The sequence below is a fragment of the Echinops telfairi genome, unplaced genomic scaffold (genome assembly GCF_000313985.2).
Source record: "Echinops telfairi isolate 266 unplaced genomic scaffold, ASM31398v2 ScPeMD7_3533;HRSCAF=4204_0, whole genome shotgun sequence".
Taxonomy (NCBI): Eukaryota; Metazoa; Chordata; class Mammalia; order Afrosoricida; family Tenrecidae; genus Echinops; species Echinops telfairi.
Genome location: NW_022107431.1, coordinates 85748643 through 85769513, shown reverse-complemented (window position 1 = coordinate 85769513; position 20871 = coordinate 85748643). Strand labels below are relative to the sequence as shown.

Genomic DNA, 20871 nt, shown 5'->3' with positions numbered 1-20871 from the left:
ACGATGGAGCTTTCTATTCCCGTAAAGAGTTATCCTATTGGAAACTTACAAGGGCATTTCCACCCTGCCCTAAAGGGTCACTATGAGTCAGCAATGACTCAAAGGCAGTGAGTTTGGTTTGGGTTTGGAAGCTAACTTGCTCAGCTGTCAGAGGTAAGAGGCCACCCAGAGATGCCCAGGAAGAAAGGCCTGGTGATTTACTTCTGAAAAACTGGCTACTGGAAACTCTTTGGAGCATAATTCTACTCTGACACACCTGGACTCACACCAGTCAGAGCGGAACGACAGATCCTTAGCAGTTCTGTTGCTCTTCTCATCCGGTTCTACTAGGCCAAGAGAATTTTGCACTGAGCAGCTACGACACTGAAGGAGGAGGAGGGGGAGGAGGAGTGTTGAAGTCCAAGGAGATGACAGACTCTTTTCGTGTGGGAACAAAGGTACCATTGGTTTCCAGAAGGGTCCTAATGTTTGCTTGACAACCTTGGACTACAGACAAAAAGCAAAAGTAATATCCTAGTTGATTGTCTCTACGGCTCCGCAGGACAAAGAAATCAAGTCTCCAGGAGCCACAGGATGATCACTGCTGATGATTCCTAAGATTTTAATGAACATTTGGGTTTTCTCCCAAAAAGGTAACCCAACTCAAGGATTCCTGGTGGTGCAGTGGTTAAAACGCTCGGCTGCTAATCTAAAAGTCGGCAGTTCAAACCTCTCACGTTATCTTTATAAGAAAGATGTGACTGTTTGCTTCCATGAAGATTTGTAGACCTGGAAATCCTACAGAGCAGTGCTACTCTCCTTCAGAGTGGTTATGAGCCGGAGTCAATGAAACAGCAATGAGTGTTTTGTTTTGTTAAATTAGTTTAACCACATGGACTGTGGGACTCTGGGCAAGTCAATTCCATTCTGTAGGCGTGTTTTCTCAGGCATGACGTGGATGAATTGAGTAAACCAGGTACGACTGTACTTTTACTCTCAAGACGCTTTCTGATGTTTATTCTAGGGACCAGAGGACAGCCAGACCCATCGCTGGGGCCGTTCTTATACAGCAAAAGTGGACCCCTCTACCAGTCTGTGGGGTGAGACGGGGTGTGGATGTGAGTGGAGGAGGTTGGCAGACATTGGGCGGTGCTTCCTGAGCCTTAGACCTGGACCCTTAGAGCTGAAAAAGATCAGGGCTTGGGAAGGGACACCACACAATCTCCAGACCCAGGGCTCCCACAGGCAGTGGGCGTGGTTGGGACTCAGACCCACTGGGCCCCCTTTGCAGGGAAGCAAGAGCTCACAGCGGGTTAGCAACTGAGCCAGGGGCGACCTCGACCCCAGATCTCACCATCTCTTGACCACTTGCTAGCTAAAGTGCGAAACATTCTTCCCTTTTCCTTTCAAAGCGAGCCTTGAGCACCTTCTGCGGCAAGGAAAATGCATAACAATCACCACAATTATGAGAAAAGCCAAGTAAGCACATGTGAGTGCATTTTTTTAACGTAGAGATTTATTTTTGTTTGATGAATCTGACACCCGTTAGGGAGAGAGGCGGCCGGTGGTGACCTTGGCAGCACCCAGAGGGCCCGCTGCTTCCTGCCGGGGTGGGTTTGGTTGTTGGGGTCTGTCGGTCGGGTTTGTGATTTACTGTTGGCGTTGCTTGTCTTGTTGGCTTTTTGAAATCTCTCCTCCCCCCACCCCACCCCACCCCGGGCTTGCGAGCTTCCCCTCCCTCCCACGGCCCTCCCCCTGCCCCCACCCCACCCCGGTTTCGTTTTAAAAAGCGAGCTCGCTTGCCAGGCGTGACCCCCCAGCTCTCACAGCTCGAATAAATAAGGAGCACCTGGAACACAGTAGCTTGACTCGTGAAGTCTGTACAAAGGAGAAGATAGAAATACAGTATGTACACCGCGTCCTCCGGCCAAGCGGGGGGCCTCGGGGCTGCCGGGACCCGCCCCCGCCCCCCAGCCTCGCCCACCCGGGACCTGCCCCCCTCCCGCTGCTGACTCAGTGGCCGTGTAGGGCCGGGGCACCTGGACCCCTCCAGAGGGAACAATTGCTTTATTTTGAGTTAGTAAACAGATACACTGAATCACAAGGTGATTTGATTTTTTTTTCATTTTCTTCTTTTTTTGACTTTTTTCTTCTTTTTTTTTATGTATTTTTTTTTTAATTTTTCCTTCTTTTTTTTTTTCTTCTGTACTCATCAGAATGGGATACTCCACGACTGTCTCACCAACTCAGCGTCAGTACACATGCTTTAGAGGCCGCCGCCAGGCCGGTACAAGTGCACGCAAGTAAATCTACCCTGTTATCCTCCTGCGCTGATGGAGGATCGAATTGCACATTTCTCTTCACCATGACAGGAGAAAGCAAACAGTGAAACAGAATCACGGGCGATCTTTCTCACTCTCCCTCTTGTTTCCATTGGGTTGTCCATACCATTCTAATTAGCATGAAAGGGCGCTGCGTATAGCGAGATTGTCTCCCTGACTTCCTGGATCACTGAAAACCATCGGGGCTGAAATTTCATCCCAGTCTTTCCTGACGCCCAGCAAATATTCCCCCTCGGATTCGTTTACACCTTGAGGGCATTTTGGTCTTCAGTCCAACACGCTTGCTCTGTTCCCAAATGGGGCGCTATTTAGGGGGGAATTTAAAGAGAAAGCTGAGAAGAATAAACATGTACCGAGTTCTCTTGGCGTTCAGCCTCTGGAAAACCACAGTATAAGCTATTCATGCTGCTTCTTACATCTGTCAGATCGAAAATTAAGAGCCATCAAAGTGTAACACTGAAAATACGGCATTAGAAAGGGTAAAGGTGGCCTTTGTAAAAATAACAAGAAAAGTAGACTAGCCAATAAAATATTCTAACTCTTCATTTAAAAGTGCATCCTGGGCAGGGCAGAGATGAGTCTGAAGGGCTGGGGGCGCCCGTGGCATCCCTCTCCGCGGTCAAAACCGTGGACAGTCCAGGTCCAAAGCCGTACAATGCAAATCACAATTCTTCGTGTAGCAGCAAAACCACAGCAGTTTTTAAAAAGGTTTAAAAAAAAAAAAGACTTTCTTTTCGTGTTCAAATCCATACCGTCTTCCAGCCTCAGCGTCTGAGCCTTGGACCGTGGACCTGGAGAATACCGACATTGGTCCTTGTGACTTATGGGCGTTTTGCTTGTTGAAAACCAGGGGCCAAAACAAATCCCTAAGTTCCTCTGGGGAGAAGCAGAGACGGCGGCGGCCGCAGGAAGGCTGCGTCCGCCCAGTGGGTCCAAGACCTGCTGGCCTCTCTGGGCTAGAGGCCCGGGAGGGAGGGCTGCTTCCCCTGAGATGCCTAATGACAGGAAGCGGCTCTGCTTGCTCCAGTGGTCGCCGGAGGGGGTGGTGAGCGGAGCGGGCCAGCTGGTGTCCCCGGATGGCGCCCTCTCTCCAGACAAGGGACCCTGTGAGTGAGCAGTCCTGCAAAAAGAGAAGGGCCCGTCAGAATCTCTTTGGACCAAACCACCCTTCACCGGAAGAACCGGGTGTGAGTCAAAGGGCAGCGCAGTTTCCAGACGGAGCCCCGCCAGCACCGTGGGCCTCCAGCGCAGGGCTCAGCCCTGGCGGTGCTCGCGGCCGCTCTGCCAGCTTTGCGGGGGCTCCATGGAACAGGACGTGGTTTGGAATCCCCTAGTGAGCCCGGTACACCCGGGCAGCGCCCCAAAGACCACAGCATCCTTGCAACCCAGTCACTCGCACCTGACATTCCTGCATACTCCGCCCCAAGGAGGCCGTTTGAGTTGCCCTAGGTCACCCCTAAGTTAGGCCAGGTCACGGAATAGGGAGGGCGGGCAGTGGTTTGCCTCCGAGCTCCAGAACTCACGGCCACTGTCCTGGTTTTTGCTGCAATAAAAGGAAGGCCGCGAGAGTCACCTTCCGAGGGAAAAAATAATCCCACGGACACGTCAGACTTCCCCACGGAGCCCACGTGCGACTCCGCACTCGCGCTGGCAGCGTTTCCGCTCTGTGTGGGGGTCTGACCTGGCCAAGGCGACTAGCTGTTCCCTCTACACCCAAATTGAACAGCAGCGTGGGGCGGGGAGATCATCGGCCAGCCAGGCCTTGGAAGGCGAGGCCCAGGGTCTGACCAAGCGTTTTCGCAGAACAGGCCATTGCTGGGGAAGGCTCACTCCATCTGTCACCACCACGGGCAGGAGGCCCGGCCCCCCTGATGCCTCGCAGGTCGCGGATGCCAGTTCCTACCAGTCCTTCCGTCGAAATAACAGGGTGGGCTTTAAAAAGTCCGTGGGCAAAGTCTATTATCTTTATAATCCCATTCCCCCCCCACCCCCCCACCCCCGATTATCTGGAGGCCACATGACCTATCTTTCCCAGGAAACCGTCACTCCCAGGCAAGACTGCTGGTTTTGCTCATGTCTCTATACGCAGCCTCCTGTTCAGCATCTGACCAGCTGTGAGCGCTTAGCAAACACCTGGGGACAGATGCACGGCCAGCAGCAATCTTTTGCCACATCCCAAAGCAGCGCTTTTCTCCCCTGGCCGGTATATGGGGATGTAAATGGGTCACGTTCAGGGGGCCCCTGATGTGAGGAGGGGGCAACAGAAGACTCATAAACCTCTTTACAAGTGTCGGGGCTCCTCTGAGGATAATGAACACATCCTTTCAGGGAGGTGCTAGGCTGGAAGATGGAGAGACCCCAGAGATCATAGACTACCTTGTCCCCGTTTTATTGGCGATGAAATGGAGGCCCCAAAGAGACCAGAAGACTTGCTCAGGGTGGACGTAACCTGAAAAGGCTAAGTAGAAGCTTTTGCTTTGAACCCTGCTACCCCAACCTGGTGTTAATGGTAATGATAATAGCTACCAGCCCAAAAGACAAGGTTTGGCAATGTGAATGTGCACGACAGGAAATGCCCGAGTTCACCCAATCACATGAAATCACCAGCCCCTATGTGCACTTCATCCGTATATTACATAACCAAAGTGAATTTGCCCCAAACCACAACTACGCAGCAGGGCACCACGGAAGCCTTCGCGTCTGGCGTGGTCAAGTTGGGAAAGGCAGTTGTCTATCTCGGAGTCAAGGGCTCGCCTCTGATTTCTTTCTCGTCCTTTCTCTCTCTTGTTCTTTTCTTCGCTTTTTATTGAGCCGTCGTTAACAACCAAAAAATACCAGCCACCATCCATAAATGGGAAGATCTGGGAGGAAGCTGTGGAAATGACAAGTAGGTCCAAAAACACAGAGGCCAGCCCTTCCGGGGACAATCTGCAGGCACAGCCGGAAGCCCTTGCAGAGGCGGGAAAACATCCCCACACGTGGGCCTGGGACCAAGAGCGGCTGAGCCTTGCCGCCAAGGGGCCTCGGCTACCTTACTTTAAAGAGGAGGGGAGACCGGTTAACGTGTCCTCCAGCAACGTGGGACCACCAACAGTTTAAATCACTGATGCAAGTTTCTTTTCTTTCATGAAAGCACTATCAAAAAAAAAAAGGAGGGCTCTCTCTCTCTCTCTCTGTGATAAGTTTTCTTTAGATTCAAATCACCTTTGGACCCGAACCAAACATGGACAGCATCGGCCTCCTTGGAGAAAATTTCAAGGCTTTCATACGAGATTGGGAAAAACGGGATTCTAATGAGAGCCATTCTGGAACCTTAACTATAGCGTTTGCCATTCCAAACACCATAATAATCATTATTATTCTCTGGTATCTATTATTGTCTGGTAAATAATATGTGTTTTCCCCCCAAATTCTAAAGGGTGCAGCTGCAGCACATGCTATTTTTTGCGCCCCCCCCCCTCCTGCTGCTCCGAAGGCCTACTCACACAGAGCTTATTTTAAGAGAGTGGCAATGCGGCCCATGGGCTGCCTCGCGCCCTCTCCCCACCGGCTGGCCAGGTCAGGACACCCACAAAGGCCAAAGGGTGGCAGTACAAGTCCCTGGCTAAAGCCTTCTTTCTCAGTTGTTCTTCTGGCTGGTGGAGGGCCCTCTTGTTACCGAGTTTGAGTTTGAGAAAGGATGGCAGCTGGAGGTTCCAGAGTGGGGGTGGGGCCCTTCTTATTGGGCCTTTGCCCACTAGAGGGATCCTATTGGAAACCAGTGTCCTTGGTCTCAGTTTCCTGACCTGGCAGCTGGCAAGCACTACCAATGAGGGGAAAGGTGGCTTGGGGTCCAGTCAGCTTGTCCCCTTGCTCATCCACGTGGCCTTACCTTTGCTCCTGGACCTCCCCTGGACAGACTCCTGGACAGTCTCTTTGACAACGGAGGGAGCAGAGGAGGTTTTCTATCCTACCCCTCCTGCCTCTCACAGTCCGTCGTGAGCGGAGGGGAGGCAAGCAGGCACTGATGGCAGTTTTGGGGGTGCACTTCTGTTGAGTTGACCCCTGGCTCATGGTGACCCGAGACCAGATGGTTGTGATCCATAGGGTTTTCAGTTGCTTATTTTCCAAAGAGGATCGCCAGGCCTTTCTTCCTGGTCCACCTTCATCTGGAAATGGTTCTGCATCACAGTAACTGCCAAGCCTCCGCTGGCAGAGGGGGAGGCTGTGTAAGAAGCAGCCTAATTCTGAGACCCAGAAAGCCCAGAATTTCAGAAAGTGCCTCCTTTCTCACTATTAATATCTCTCTCGCTTGCTCTCTCTCTCTCTCTCTCTCTCACACACACACACACACACACACACACACACACCACTGGCAAAAATGTCTGGGGTGTTCCTTAATGCATGCTGTGAGCAGTGGTTCAATTGTGCTCCATCCAAGTGTTCCTCTGAGTTTGGGGCTTGCATGATAGCAGCACAGTGCTGGGCCCCCTTACCTGGACGGCCACACAAACAGTGACGCATCGATCAGTCTGTCCCCTGTACTGTGCTCACAGAGAGCCCCAGACCCCACAAGGCCTGGTCTCCAGCGGCCAGACACTTTCAGCCTTCGGGCTGGCCTGCCCCGTGGAGTGAGAGACAAATGAAAGGCGCTCCAGATGGGACCAAGCTGCAGGCCGCGGCCTTCGAGAGGACCTCTGTCCACCTGGCAGGTCGGTCTCTCTGGCATCAGGGAGAATGTGATTCCGCACTCGCCCTGCTTCAGCACACGAGGATTTGCAGAGAATTATAGCGAATCAAAACGTGCCCAAGTGTCGATAAATGTTCCTAATGCTGCTGCTGTCAACATGTGGCCGTTCTCCCCTTCGACTCTTTGGTCATTAAAGCCTGCAGCTTCCGCCCGCGGCTGGGTTTTCAAGGACATGAAACTGCCGGGTGGCTGTGGTTGTTCGGCCCCAGAGGCCATTCTGACTCACGTGGACCTGGTGTTGCGAAGTAGAACTGCCCAAGGGGGGCTTCTCGGCTGTAGACAGCCAGGTCTTTCTTCCACAACTTCCAGGGCACCTCCCCTGCAGGCACAGTGTGTCCAGAGAAAAAACGCCTGTCTCATTCCATCTCGCAACATTCCCTTGCTAGCCCACCTCGGCTGGGAAAGCTGCCTCTATCAGTGTTCCAAATTCCCAAACTCCTTCCTCAAATCCCTCTGGAGTTAACACAATCCAAAACTTGTCTGCCTGTCCTGTCGGATGCATTTAGAAAGCAAGCTCCCATGCCTGCCCTACTTATTCTCGGGAGGTTAGAACCCCCCAGCACCGACTCAGAGCTGCCTGAGAAGTGCTTGCGGCCAAGCCAGTTGCCTTTGTCCAATTACCCAGGACCTATCGGCAAAGCCACTCACTGGGGCACGTCTGCCCATCACTTATTACAGTTAAATACAGCCATTACGCACTGGCCGCGGCAAGGCTGTTTATCTGGGACAATAACGAGTCCCTGAGGACTGGCCTCCTCTCAGGTAGCTGAAGCTATTCTGGGACATTTGCAGGGGTAGAGCCCCGCGGTCAATGAACAGAGCCGCCTGCACCGGCTGATAAAAGTCCGGGTGTGGTGCCAGCTCCGGGTCTCTGCACTAAGCCCATCCCAAGAAAGGGCCGTCGCTGGCAGGCTGCCCTCCTTCCACAACCACAGCTTCAGGAAGAGGTTTGGCATGGCTTTTGCCAGGATGCAAAACAGTTTTCACTTCTTAAGAACAAAAAACCGTCTAAGGAGTCCTGGTGGTGTATCAGTTCAGCGCCTGGCCACTAGCTGAGAGTGTGGTGGATCAGATGCACCCAGTGGCTTCGAAGGAGGAAGACCCAGTGGTGGCCATCTGCTCCCATGAAGACTACAGCCTAGAGAGGCCCATGGAGCAGTGCCACTCTGTCATTTAGGATGGCTATAGGGAGTCCTGGGGGCACTGTGGGTGAGGCTCCAGCCTGCTGACTGCAAGGTCAGCCGTTCAAATCCATCACCCGCTCCTTGAGAAAAGAAGAGTCTATTTCCATGAAGATTTATCACCTGGGAGCAATATGTGGGAGTCCCTAGGAGGTGGAATGGACTGGCTGCCAGAGAATGGTTTGCTAAGCCAAAATTCGACTGGTGCTCCTTAGCAATAACAACACAGCACATTAGCCGATGAAGAAATCACAAAACTTCTCTCTCCTTTATGGGAAATGACCGAGCTGTGGGGGTGAAGGGTTAACTTTGGTGCAGAGCTTAGTGCTCTGGTCAAGATCTCCATCAGCACGGGGCTACTCACCCTGTGGCTGAGATGAGCTAAGGCAAGCTTTTGTCTCTCTCTCTAACTGGACTAAATATTATGACTCGCCACCAGGCAGGTTCCAGCTCATGGAGAACTTCTGTGGAATAGAATGAAGCATGGCCACCTTGCTTGTTCTCTTTGTTGTTAGTTTTCTCTGCTCGCTGTCTCTAGCTCTTCTTTACGAGCCGTGGTGGTGTCGTGGGTGCACATTGGGCTGCTAACCGCAAGGTCAGCAGTTCAAGAGCAGCAGCTGCTGCACCCCCCACCCACACATACCCCCAGTTGCTCCTCAAAAGAATAATGAAGCTGCACAAGCTTCATTATGAAGCTGCTCCCATAATGAAGCTGCTCCCACAAAGGTTTACAAAGTCTTGGAAACTTTATAGAGGGGTAACTGGAAGTCAGAATGGACTCAGTGCCAGTGGGACTGCTTTTGGTATTTTGTATCACTTGTTTGATTCTTTAAACAATTAAAATCAGAATCATACCAGACCCCCTGCTGGGACAGCATCATCTTTATTTCTGTTTGACAAATGGTAACCTTGCCTTTCTTTGCTGATCTGAGTCTGTGAGGGGGAGAGAGGCCTGCTTATTTTTACATGTGGCCGCTTGGATTTCTTGCTGACCTCTGAAACTTACGAGGGGTGGGATGGGGCTGGGACCTGTAATCCTGAACCCTGAGACCTCTTCCTGTACACTCATGCAGGTCTGGAGCTTCGCCCTGGTCAATGGGTCCTCTTTCGTCACTTCCCATCCTCTCTTGAACCCCAGGCACTTAAGCAAACCACATGGCCTTGTCTGTCCCTTCTCATGGGTGGGCGCATGTCTCACAGTCCTCACGAGGGTACTGGAGCTGGGTGGTTTCCTCTATTGACAAGCGAGAGCAAGCAAACCAAGAGGAGTTGTTGCATAACGCACCTCGTGTTCTGCAGGCCGTTCTAAAGAAGAGGCTAGACCCCATTCTCTTGCCTTTCCGGCCAGACGACGTCCTATTCTGCCTTTGGTGAGCTGCAGTGTCTTTAAAGCAGAACAAAGGCCCAGATTTTACTGAGCATCTACTTTGTGCCAAATACTCTAGTCGGCATTTTTTCATATACTTCTTCCCCTTGAAGCGCATGGTCATGCCATGGGTCTTGGTCATTATTAGCTGCTCTCAAGTGGATTCCGATTCCCGGTCGTCTGTGTGGGCAGAGGACTTCTCCACGGGGCTGCTCAAAGGCGTGACTTTTGGCCAGGCCTCTGGGAGGGTCTGAACCCCCAAGCTTTAGTTAACAACAGAACATCTAACAGGCTGCAACACCCAGGTCCCCACAACAATGTTTCTTTCGGGTACCTGCTTTACTATTGAGGACATTTTCCCAGGAAGATGACCTGACCTTACTTGCTCAAGGTCGCTGGCTGGAAAGGGGCAACACTGCATTGAAGTCCCCCTCTATAGGGCTCCAGAGTCCGTGCGACATCTCTAGTGCATTCTACCTCCTAGTCCGTGTTTCACCTCTCCCTTCCTTTACCCTGGTGGCTGGAGGAGGGGGGCAGGGCGCAGGGCTGGGGGCCACAAGGGTAGAGCGAGAAGGGACCTTAAGACCCGTGGGATCCAATCCCCTTGCATTGTAGACAATATCTTTGAGAAGTTTAATGATCTGACCAGGGGGAAAAAAATCCATGTTCATTCAAGTCCCACCCACTGTCTACACTAGCGGAGACAGGTCTGTGTGACTCAGCAGGCCTTGGGCCTGCAGCTCTGCTCCTAGTACCCATGCTGTGGTTACAGGGACGGGTGTCATGTGTCCCCATGAAAGCAGAAGATGCTACGTCCTGGATTAATTAAGGGACTCGTCCAAGATGTCGGGGCCAGGCTCTTATTCCTCTTCTCCTGACTTCTGTCACACTGGCTCTCAGACTATTGCCTGCCCAAAATTCTGCGTTGGAGAGACAGAGAGAGGACTGGGTTCATTCTGTCTCCACGTTATGTGCGCACAGAGAACCCAGAGAAAAAGGGAGCTTTGTGTGGTAAGTGGCGATGGCAAGTCAATTGTAAGATTTTAGGTGAGGTCGTGGAAAGAGGTCTGACCGCACTGCAATTGATTCTTTACAACCAGCCTATTAGCCAAGATGGGAGAGGGAGAGAGAGAGAAATGCTTCCTATCAGTACAAACTTCCCTGCAAAACAAAACAAAACAAAAAACCAAGAGCAAATGTGCTGATCTCTCCTCCAGACAGCAAAGGAGATGGGCATTGTGGTTAACAATCGCTTTTTGTAACCATTCAAGCCCTCGGCCCCCTAATGTTCAGGTATAGCCCATTTTTTCTCTAAATCAGCTGCCTGCTGTGAGGGAGTGACTCCCGAGTGGGGGTGGGGTGGCGGGCAGACACATGACTCTGGCCTTGGCACAGGGCGTGAAACTCAAGCAGCTCTGACGGGATCCGGTGTCCCGCTGAGGGGAAGGCAGATGAGGACTCAGGTTCTAATCCGAGCTGCACCCTTTGGAGACCTCGGTGCTTTGCATCTTGTCTCTTTCTTGCGGAGAGGAACCAGAGATCTCCCTGGCCTCTCAGGCTGACAGCATGGGACAGCTTCGAGACAGGTCGTCCTACCTGTCTAAGACCACCAGTGCTGGTCCTAAGTCTTGTCTTTAAGTCAAGTTTTCATGTGAATCCTGTACCAGTAGGTACAGTTCCTAGCTCACGTCAGGCTTGGGGTCTCCTATGGCATATAGTACAGCTTCCTAGGCAGAGTGACCCCGTAGGACAGAAGTGCCCTGGTGAGAGTGAAAACCCCCATCAGTCTTCATCAACTTGATGGCAGGGACTTTCGAGTGTCCCATGCCTCGTAGCTCTGGCGGTGTCGTGGTTATGCTTGGGCTGCTAACCCCAAGGTCAGTGGTTTGAAACCAACAGCTGCTCCGAGGAACAAGACGAGGCTTTTTACTCCTGTAAAGACCTACAGTCTTGGCAACCCACATGGGCCAATGTATGTACCTCAACATTTTTTATGTGATAGGCCTTGTAGGAGGGGGTGGGAAGACGTCACTAATTACAGGCTGTACAGAAATCGGACATTTGTAACCTAGGGACTGTATCTTCCATCACACATCCAAAGACGTTCTGGGATGCAGAGGCCACCATGAGAAGTCTCAGAATGAGCAGTTGAGTGGTACACCGGCTTAAGCACCCAGCTACCGATCAACAGGTTAGTTGTTGGGAAAGTAGGAGAGAAAAAAAAAAAAGGCCAGGTGATCCATTTCCGGAAGCTCAGCCACCGCGCATTCGAACACAGGTTTCCGTGGATCCAAAACCGGGCTTGATGGCAACTGGCTTTGTTTATGTGCTTCCTTCTGAGGTCCCTGGAGCCCCCTGGGGCTTCTAACACGTGCCCTTCTACTGCAGTCTTAGGACCACACCACTTGGCAACTGTTATTGTCTTCCTTCCTTTTAATAGAAGGGGGTAAGGCAGAGAGTGGGTTTGCATGGAGGCTCTGGCCAATCAAACCCAGCACTGCCGGGCACTGGTCATAGGACTCGGAGTCGGATACTCAGCCTCTCTTTCTCTTTAAGATGGCATCCATTGGCTTGTCAGACAGAAAGCATTTGGATCTGTGTGCCACACAGGAAGGGCTCAGTCCAAAGCAGCGGCTCTAATGACTCCATGAGGAATTTCAGGCCCTCTCTAGCCCGCCTAGACCTCTCCGCTAGTATATGGCACTGTCTTTTATCAACTTGCAGTTTTCAAATTCAGCCCCCTGCTCCTTGCCTGGGCAATGGTGCCGCTCTAAAACAGTGATGATGCCATTTCAGGACACTTATGCAAGGCCACTGTTCCCTCTGATCCCTGACAGCAACCTCATTGGTACTCATGTCACTGAGTGACAACTTACTGCCACTCTCTCCCTCAGCTGACAAAGGGCTCAGCTGCGATCCGAAGCCAGCCCCTTCCACCCCACCAAGGATGCCCTTTCCCATGAAACCACTGCCACCTTCCTCCACTCCCGGGAGCCTACCGCGGCCATGTGCACGGGACGCCTCAGAGGATTTCAGGCCCGTGAAGGCCTGTCTGAAAGGCCACCCTGGACACAGATTCTGACACGGTCCCTGTAGGTGTCGGAAGTACTGCCGGCCACGCACACAGACAGCACTGCGGTCTGTCAGTCTGAGGACAATGAGTTTGGCCATCTGAGGGGATCACTTCAAGGCTCTTGGTACAACAGGGTCCTCCACAAGGGGAGCCCACGGCCACACCGATCACACCCTCTCCCCCAAGCCAGCCTGCTCCTCACGGACTAAGGCTCTGGGCCACTGACAGCAGAGCTCGTGTCCCCATTGGTCGGGGACAGGCCAGCCTCCCCCTGGCACTATGAAGTCCCCTTTGGCCCACCTCTGGGCACAGCCGCAGTGGCTTAGTGCACTTGGAGCCTCCATGCTGCAGCCACCCCACCCTCCAGCTAGCACCTTCCGCAGTTGTTAGCCCTCGTGACAATACAGAGCTTCCTTTCAGCGCACCAGCTGCTGAACTAGTTTCCCCCCCGCGCAGATTCCCTCCTGTCTGATGCTGCCTCCCAAGCCGAGTGCCAAGCCCTCAGCCGCCTGCTCTCTGTGCACCTCTTGCCCAAGCCCATCTCCTCTCCCCTCTCGATGGTCAAGCCCTCCGCTCCAGCCAAGACAACTGGGAAGCCATCCCAAGGCAGCCGGCCCTTTCCTGCACTTAGTGCCACCCGCGATCATGCCTCCTACTCTGCCAGCGTGGGTTTCGTTTCGGGACAGAGCCCCACACTCACCTGTTTGCCTGGACCCCAGCACAGTAACTCCACTGGTCACTCCTCTCCTGAGACTGTTCTCATTCATGTGCTCAACAAATTCTTGAGTGCTCACTGTGACAGCTCCAGTGCGGACCACTCGGCTACAAGGATGAGTGGACTGGCCCTGGCCTCAGCCCTCGCATCTCACGTCCGTGTGCAGCTTCTGCATGTTGCTTATAAAGTGAACTCTCGGTTCTTCCTCAGCCCACTCCGCAGGTGGAAGCTGCTCAAAGTATGGCTGGGACTCCAGAAGCAGGGGGGTGTCTCTTGTTTCCACTTGTTCTCAGGTATCTCTAGGTTCTGAATAGTCACTGTCGAATATTGCTTAGTACAGACAGGATCTGTTTTACCCTTTAGGGAGCTAAATGAACACTAACTGGAGCCCTGGGGGCATAATGGGTTAGGCGTTGGGCTGCCAAATCCATCTGCCACTCCTCAGGAGAAAGACAAGACTTTCTATTCCCAAGCTACTGACTGTTGCTGACCCACCCTGCTGTTTGCTGCCTGCAGGAAAACTCTGCCTGCCTTGCCTGAGGGAGGACTCTGCTGTCTGTTTCCTTGACCTTGGACCAGGCAACCCACGTGAGTTGAAGGACTTCTAGTATATTAACTGTTCTACAAAAGTGAGTTGAACTGAGCCCTCTGTACTTCAGTGTGGACTAATTAGCTGTTATATTCCTTCTCACTGTATAAACCTACCTATCTATCTACCTATCTATCTATCTATCTATCTATCTATCTATCTAAAATCATAACTGTCCTGGTTTTGTTTCTCCGGAGAGCCCTGCCTAGCACCGATGGTGAGCCTTCCTCTCATATTTTGGACCTATTGTCAGGAGAGACCAGTCCCTGGTGAAAGGCATTATGCTTGGCAAAGCAGGGGTGCAGTGAGAAGAGGGAGGCTCTCGATGAGATGAACTGGCACATTGTCTGCAACAAAGGGCTCAACTGTAGGAATCGTTGTGAAGCTGATGGCATCGAACGACAATCACAACACCTGGGTGGTGCAAATGAGTAACGTACTCGGCTGCTAACCGAAAGGTTGGGTGACGGAGTCCACTCAGTAGCACCTTGGAAGAAAAGCCAGACACCTTTTTTTTAGTTAATCAGCCACTGAAAATCATAGGGAGTACAGTTTTACTCTGGACACGGGGCCATTAGGAGGCAAAATCAACTTGAGAGACTGGCACCTTTAGGGAAATGGAGATAAATGGTTTTTTTTGTTTTTTTTTTAAATCCGAGACCACCAACCGTGTGCACGGCCTCACCTATATTTTTCAAAGAAGCTAAATTGTACTGAAAACAACACTGAGTGAAAGCCAGAAGCGCTGCGCCTGCGTAAGGCAGTGACTTCAGTGCGTCTCCTGCGAAGGCGCTCAGATCCCACTCAATTACAGTCATCGAGCGGGAGAAGGTTTGTGGATCAAGTACTGAAAAGTGGCTTATAAATATTTAAAGTATAAGCATCTGACAGATCATAATGACAAAGTTTTGCATTTAACCACATATGCTCCAAATATCTTGCAATGGCTTCTAAATATGGGTTTAAAATATCAAAAGGGCTTGTTGACGGGATGCAGGGCTCTGCAGAGAAACTTAAACCTGATCATTCTTGCTCCCACAATACCCAATCTGCACAATTTTTTAAGTGCGTGTGTGTGGATTTCCTTAGAAAAAGATCACGTTACCATCTGAATTTCCACAAGGGTTGAAGGATGGAATATAGGGTTTCTCTTCTCTCACCAAATGCAGCTTAGCCACTTTGCTTCGAGATAATTTGTTATTGTAGGTTGGCTCAAATGTAAAACAGTAACGTTTCAGAAACACTTTGAGAACTAAGCCAGCTGCAGGGAGGATATCATTACAAATTGGGACACATGTTGTATGGGAATGCCATTCATTTTCAATACCAAAAAACATGCCTAGGGAAATAATCCATGCAAATGAGGGAGAGATATACTTTTCCATTGCTTTTTTTTTTTTTGGACCTTCATATCAAATGAGTCTATGAAGTGTATTTCTCCCTTCTGCTTTTTTAAAATGTCATCAGTCACATCCTTACATCCCCTTTCACCCCACACGAAGCACAGCTTGCCATCAAAGACAGATACAGCAGCGGTTCCCAGGGCATGAGACAAGCAGCATTGATGTGGCCACAAATGTCTGGTTGGACATGAGGCTGGGAGCCCTGGATGACATAGATTTGCCACAGCCCTAACCCTGCAGCTGGGCGAAAGGCTTTTCTGCTCTGTTCGTTTCTCCACAGTGAGGATGCCTTACCTGGCCTGCACTGGACAAGTGTCACTTAGGACATCACTCAAAGTCCTCCAAGTAGCTGGTTAAGGGTTCCCAGGTGCAACGTAACTGGTTTCCTTTTTTAATTCCAAGTTTTTGTTGTTGGTGTTTGCTCCAATCATGTTCGCTGAAACCAAACGCACTGCCTTTGAGTGGATGCCAACTGTGAGACCCTATAGGACAGGGTATAGAACTGCCCCTGTGAGTTTCTGAGGCTGCACCTCTTTATGGGAGTAGAAGGCCCTGTTGTTCCCCCATGTAGTGGCTGGTGGTTTCGAACTTTTAACCTTGTGGTTTGTGGCCCAATACGGAACCAAGATGCCCCCGAGCTCATTTTCACTAGACTCTTTGAAAATAACTTTAGAACAACTTAGGTGTGCTTTCTTGTGGCCCATCCCCCGTGGATGGCCTCACAGGCTCCACTCTGAGCTCATTCAGCAATTGTCCTTAGGCCGAGCGCCATGCAAATGCTTCCAGACCCAGAGTAGAACTCTCCACTGTTGGAGTCTCGAGTGGGCATCGGATGTGGGCTTTACTCCTTCCTCTTTAAAATTAGACCTGTTAAACCATGCCAGCACTGACTTGTTCATTTTTGAAAGCTGGGTCCTCCGGCTCTCTGAAAAGAATTCCTTTTACACTTTAGAGGAGGGCATCTGAAGAGAGGCAGCATCATGTGTTTAAATAGCAGCTGGGGAGCACAGAATGTGTGTGCAGGCCACAGCAAACTCGAACGACCACCTTCTCTCCCTTTGGCACCATCTCGCTCACAAGAGTGTCTGGCCACAGCTTGGGTGGCGGTAAGTGTTGCAGGCTGCAGTGTATTTTGGCCTCAGACCCCTTTGGCCCGTCGTAACGCTTGTCGGCATGAAGGTAGTGCCCATGATAGAACCATGATGCATAGGCAGGAGAGGGGGGGTACTCGTTAGAAACCAGCCAGGGAGCTTATTCCCAGGGCCCTGCTGGGGAACGGCCTGGTAACACAGCATGCTGGAGAGCTAGGGAGAAAGGACAGGCACCCATCTGTTCACCCAGCACCCAACACCCATGCTCTGGTGTTTACTGACCTGCCCACTTCTCTGACACTGGTCATTCCGATCCCTTGGCCTCAGTGGCAGGCGAAAGGCATCTCCCCAGACTGTAAACATTGAAAGCCGCGGTGCTGCAGAAGTTTCTAGCTTATATCTCTACTTGCTTCCCTTTTCCTCTTTGTTCACTGTAGAGACTTGGGGCATTCGGTGACTTCACAAAAGGTGTGTCACCTTGGGGATTCCATCACTACGGCATTCCGATTGAAGCTAGCACTACACTGTGTCGCTCCCACAGTGAGTCTGCAGTATGATTTCCACAGCTTATGTGAATAACCCTACATTTTAAGAAGCATTTACCATTAGTTTAGCTTCCTCAGAGTGTCGAGTCGAATTCCGAGTGGGACATTGTTACACTGCTTCAGAGAACCGGAGCACGCTTTTTCTATAGCGGAAAGCATGGACCCATTTGTCCCCAGATAATGCTTATCTCTACTTAGACACCTGAAGCTGTCTCCATGAAACTGCTGGAGAGTCGCTGCGGGTTACCCAGGGGACTAGGGGTGTGGGGATGAGGGCCAAGGCTGCGCTGCGCTTGGAGGACCGTCAGGTGTGGGCCCGGGGCATTTCATCTCACTTGCCTCACGCTAGGTCCAGCCCTGCTAAAAGTGGAGTGGTGGCTGCAGTGGAAAAGGGGAAAAAAACCAAGTCACACTGGTCATTGCATATCCTGTCATAATCTGATAGAGGCCAGGGCCAAACGCCAGATGAGCAGACATGCAACCGCTCCTCAAACCCCTTTGTCCTAAGAGTTAAAACAGCCCAGCAGCACTGAACAGGGTGTGTCTAAGGCCCTTCTTGACATTGTTCAATCCAGAAAGCCATCCTATAGGAGCCCCAAACCATCATGGGAGCACTCCCCTGCTTCCGCATGCCTCACGTGCACGACCCCCACCCAACTGCCTTCTTGCTGGGTTTTTCAATCCCCCACTCACTGCTGTAGAGTCGAATCAGCAAGGTCAGGAGTTGGAAACCACCAGCTGCTCCGAGGGATAAAGACAAGGCTTTCTACTCCCATAATGAGTTACAGTCTCAGAAACCCAAAGGGGCAGGCCTGCCCTGTCCATGGGGCCACTGTGGATTTTAATCGCTATGTGGTGCAAAATGGCGAATGCTCTTGGCTGCTAACAAAACGAATGGCAGCTCAAATAAATCCAGCCCGGGGACAGCTCTAACCAAAGACGGATCCTTCTGTTCCCGAAGCCCCAGCACCTGGGAACTCCAGGGAGCTTGGTGTTCCCAGGACACACATGGGATTACAGCGAGCTGGAGTCGACCTGACTGCCGTTGGTTACTGGTTAGAACTTTTCCGCCATCTGCATCCCGACAGGTTGGCTCAACTTTTAACACTAGGGATGATGTGGCCAATGGATATTTCCAGTTGCTGGAAGCTGGAACTCTTGAGTGGCTCCAGTCAGGCTGCGTGCCTGCCTTCCTCTCCTCGCTCAGGGAGCACTCTCTCCTGGTGCTACGGCAGATGCACAGGCTGACTCAGCCTCCTCCCTCAAACTCCCCAGTTAAAGAGGTTGAGTGGGCAAACAGTTAACTATCACCGCCACCTTTTTGGTTTCTCTAATGAGGCCAGGTGACCCCCACCCCCAACCCCGCCCCCCACTGCCTTGACACAGTCTTTTCTGGGATGGTGGCTCTATGACCAGACGAATACTTCAACTAAGAGAAGCCAGAAGGACAGGCACCTCCTCCCGCTCTGCCAGAGGAAATGTTAAGCGGAATCTTCGAATCTTCGCTGCTGAGCCTGGAGGTGCGGCATAAGTCGGGGCCAGAAGTGAGCGCCTCGCTGTGTCTGCTGGCCTGGAGAAACACACCAGCCACTGCAAGCCACTGGGGGGGAATCAGCCTGGACCATTCCTATCAAAGTGCCCTGAGAACCAGGGCTACTCCCAGGAGTGGAAAAAGTGAGGGCGAAAGGGTTACTCATTGGTACACATTTTTTCCATTGATTATTTTACTTAAAGAGAAGATGTCATTTCCCTGGAAAATTAAGGGGGAAGAGGGAGAGTTTCTTTTGAATATTTTTAAACATTTGCAAATGGTTACTCTGAACTCTCTCGTGTACCATAAACAAGTGTAAACTGTAGAAATTCAGAAAATGTACAAATACAAACAAGCTCCCCCCCAAGCCCCTGGGTTAAGACAAAGAAGGGAGTATTCCATTTATAAATGGAATTCTTTGTGGATAGAATTGTTTATAAAATGTTTATACATTGTTTTACTTATTATTGGGGAAGGGGGGGAGTATTTCCCCCTAGCCTACAGAAGCTGCAGAGCTGGCGTTTGGACCACTAAAACTTTAAAACTAAAGGGAATTTTACAAATGTTTAAGGTCTTCAGCTACATCCTGGGAAAATATCTGCCCCTTCAAGTAACCTATAATCCTATCAACACACAACCCACCTACTGCCCGAGGGTCGATTCCCACCCATGACAGCCCAGGAGCACAGAATAGAACGGCCCCTTTGGGTTTCTGGGGCCGTAGATCTTGACAGGAACAGAAAGCCTCATCTTTCTCCTGTGGAACAACTGGTAGGTTCGAACCACTGGACCTGGCAGTTAACAGCCCCATGTGTAACCCACTATACCACCAGGGCTCCTTATCAACACATAAAGTCTATCAACCAGAAACAGAAGCACGTCAAATCGAGCTGGGGAGGGCACTATCATTTCCAAAGAACTACGGAGTAAGATTTCTTTGGAGTTGCTTGGGCTCCTGTACGAGAATGGTGGTCAGAGTGACCACCTGACTCTGCTGTGAGCAATCTTACAATGAGCCACTAACGAGCACGTCAAGAAGCCACTCACCTGCACCTCATCCGCCACAACTCTCAGTCTGGGCTTTTCTGGTTTGGGGTTTGGGGTTTTTTTTTGGGGGGGGGGGCGGGAGGGGGACGCAGGTGTTAGTTTGTAATGATTTCCACTTTGTCTTCCACCCATCTCCAGCGTTCACCATGCAGGCACAAAAGTCACACCATCTTCTAGTCAACAGACCCCTTTTCAATTTTCCCAGCTGTGTGCTCGGGCTGGGTTTCTGAAGGCACAGAAGAAAGACAGCACCAGTGTGCCCCGCAAATGAGCAGGGTCAGAGAACGAGAGTGAATTACAGCCACGGAGACTGGGTGGCGAGGTGGCACGGGTAACAGGACAAGAGGAAGTGTGATTTAGTGGAAGAGAGATGCTTCTCCCGTCATCTTAAATCACTCTCCTCATCACCCCACTGTAGCTGGCAAAGCCTGCGTGTTTCTGACTTTGGAAAAAAGCTGTCATTTCTTGGGGGACCCCCTTATAAAAAGAACTCACCTATCTCCATGAGCTGTGGCCGCTTTCATTACAGCATCTCCTTAATTGGCTTAAGCCAGGTTAATAGTTTTACTAATGACTCCGGTCCACACACAAGACCCTAGCCTGATTCTTTTTTCTGAAACATCTATCATCCAAATAGCCACTGCACGTTTTATAGTCTTACATTTTGGTCCCCTGCTAGATGATGTGCTAGTGGTATGATTCTTGACCTGGTCATTTCTCAACGCAGTAATGGAAGTAAAATCTTTCACCTCCTGTTCATCCTTTAATCTATTTTGAATGGGTGCTATTGGAATGTGTTTAAAATTGCAATCCCCAATGCTTTCTGACTTCCTAATGGCTTGTTCCTCTTTTTGTCGCTTGCCTTCTCATTGCTCACTGCCTCGTCAACCAGATTAAATTATGTTCATGGAGGAATCAGGGGCATTGTCAACTGAGTTGTTTGCAAGAAGGCCGAAGCCATCTGTCTTCAAACAGTGGGACTCAGAGAGAACATCAAGAAGGAAAGGTGAACCGAACCAATTTTTAATATTTTATTCTGACTGGGAAAATCTCAGCGGAGAATCACAAACCCCTGCCCTTGAGTCCATCTCAGCTCCAAGCAACCCTGGTGGACAGAGCACAACTGCCCTCGGGGCTTCTGAAACTAAACCTGTACTAGAGCAGAAAACCCCATCTTCCTCCCACCTGGAAGCTGGAACTCTTGAGTGGCTCCAGTCAGGCTGCGTGCCTGCCTTCCTCTCCTCGCTCAGGGAGCACTCTCTCCTGGTGCTACGGCAGAT

The 20871-nt window shown here is 51.1% G+C and overlaps 1 protein-coding gene across 3 annotated transcripts in view; it reads right to left on the bottom strand.

Moving 5' to 3' along the window:
• Nucleotides 1-2177: 2177 nt before the first annotated feature.
• The window catches only part of LOC101657756 (sine oculis binding protein homolog), a 206149-nt gene continuing 187455 nt past the window's right edge, over nt 2178-20871 (bottom strand). For 2 of the 3 annotated variants that reach the window (XM_045294709.1, XM_045294710.1), the window contains one exon: nt 2178-3441. The gene's annotated coding sequence lies outside the window, so the exon portion shown is untranslated. Of the gene's footprint in view, nt 3442-20608; nt 20777-20871 lie in introns of those variants that run through there. The other variant, XR_006680514.1, reaches the window with a different exon arrangement.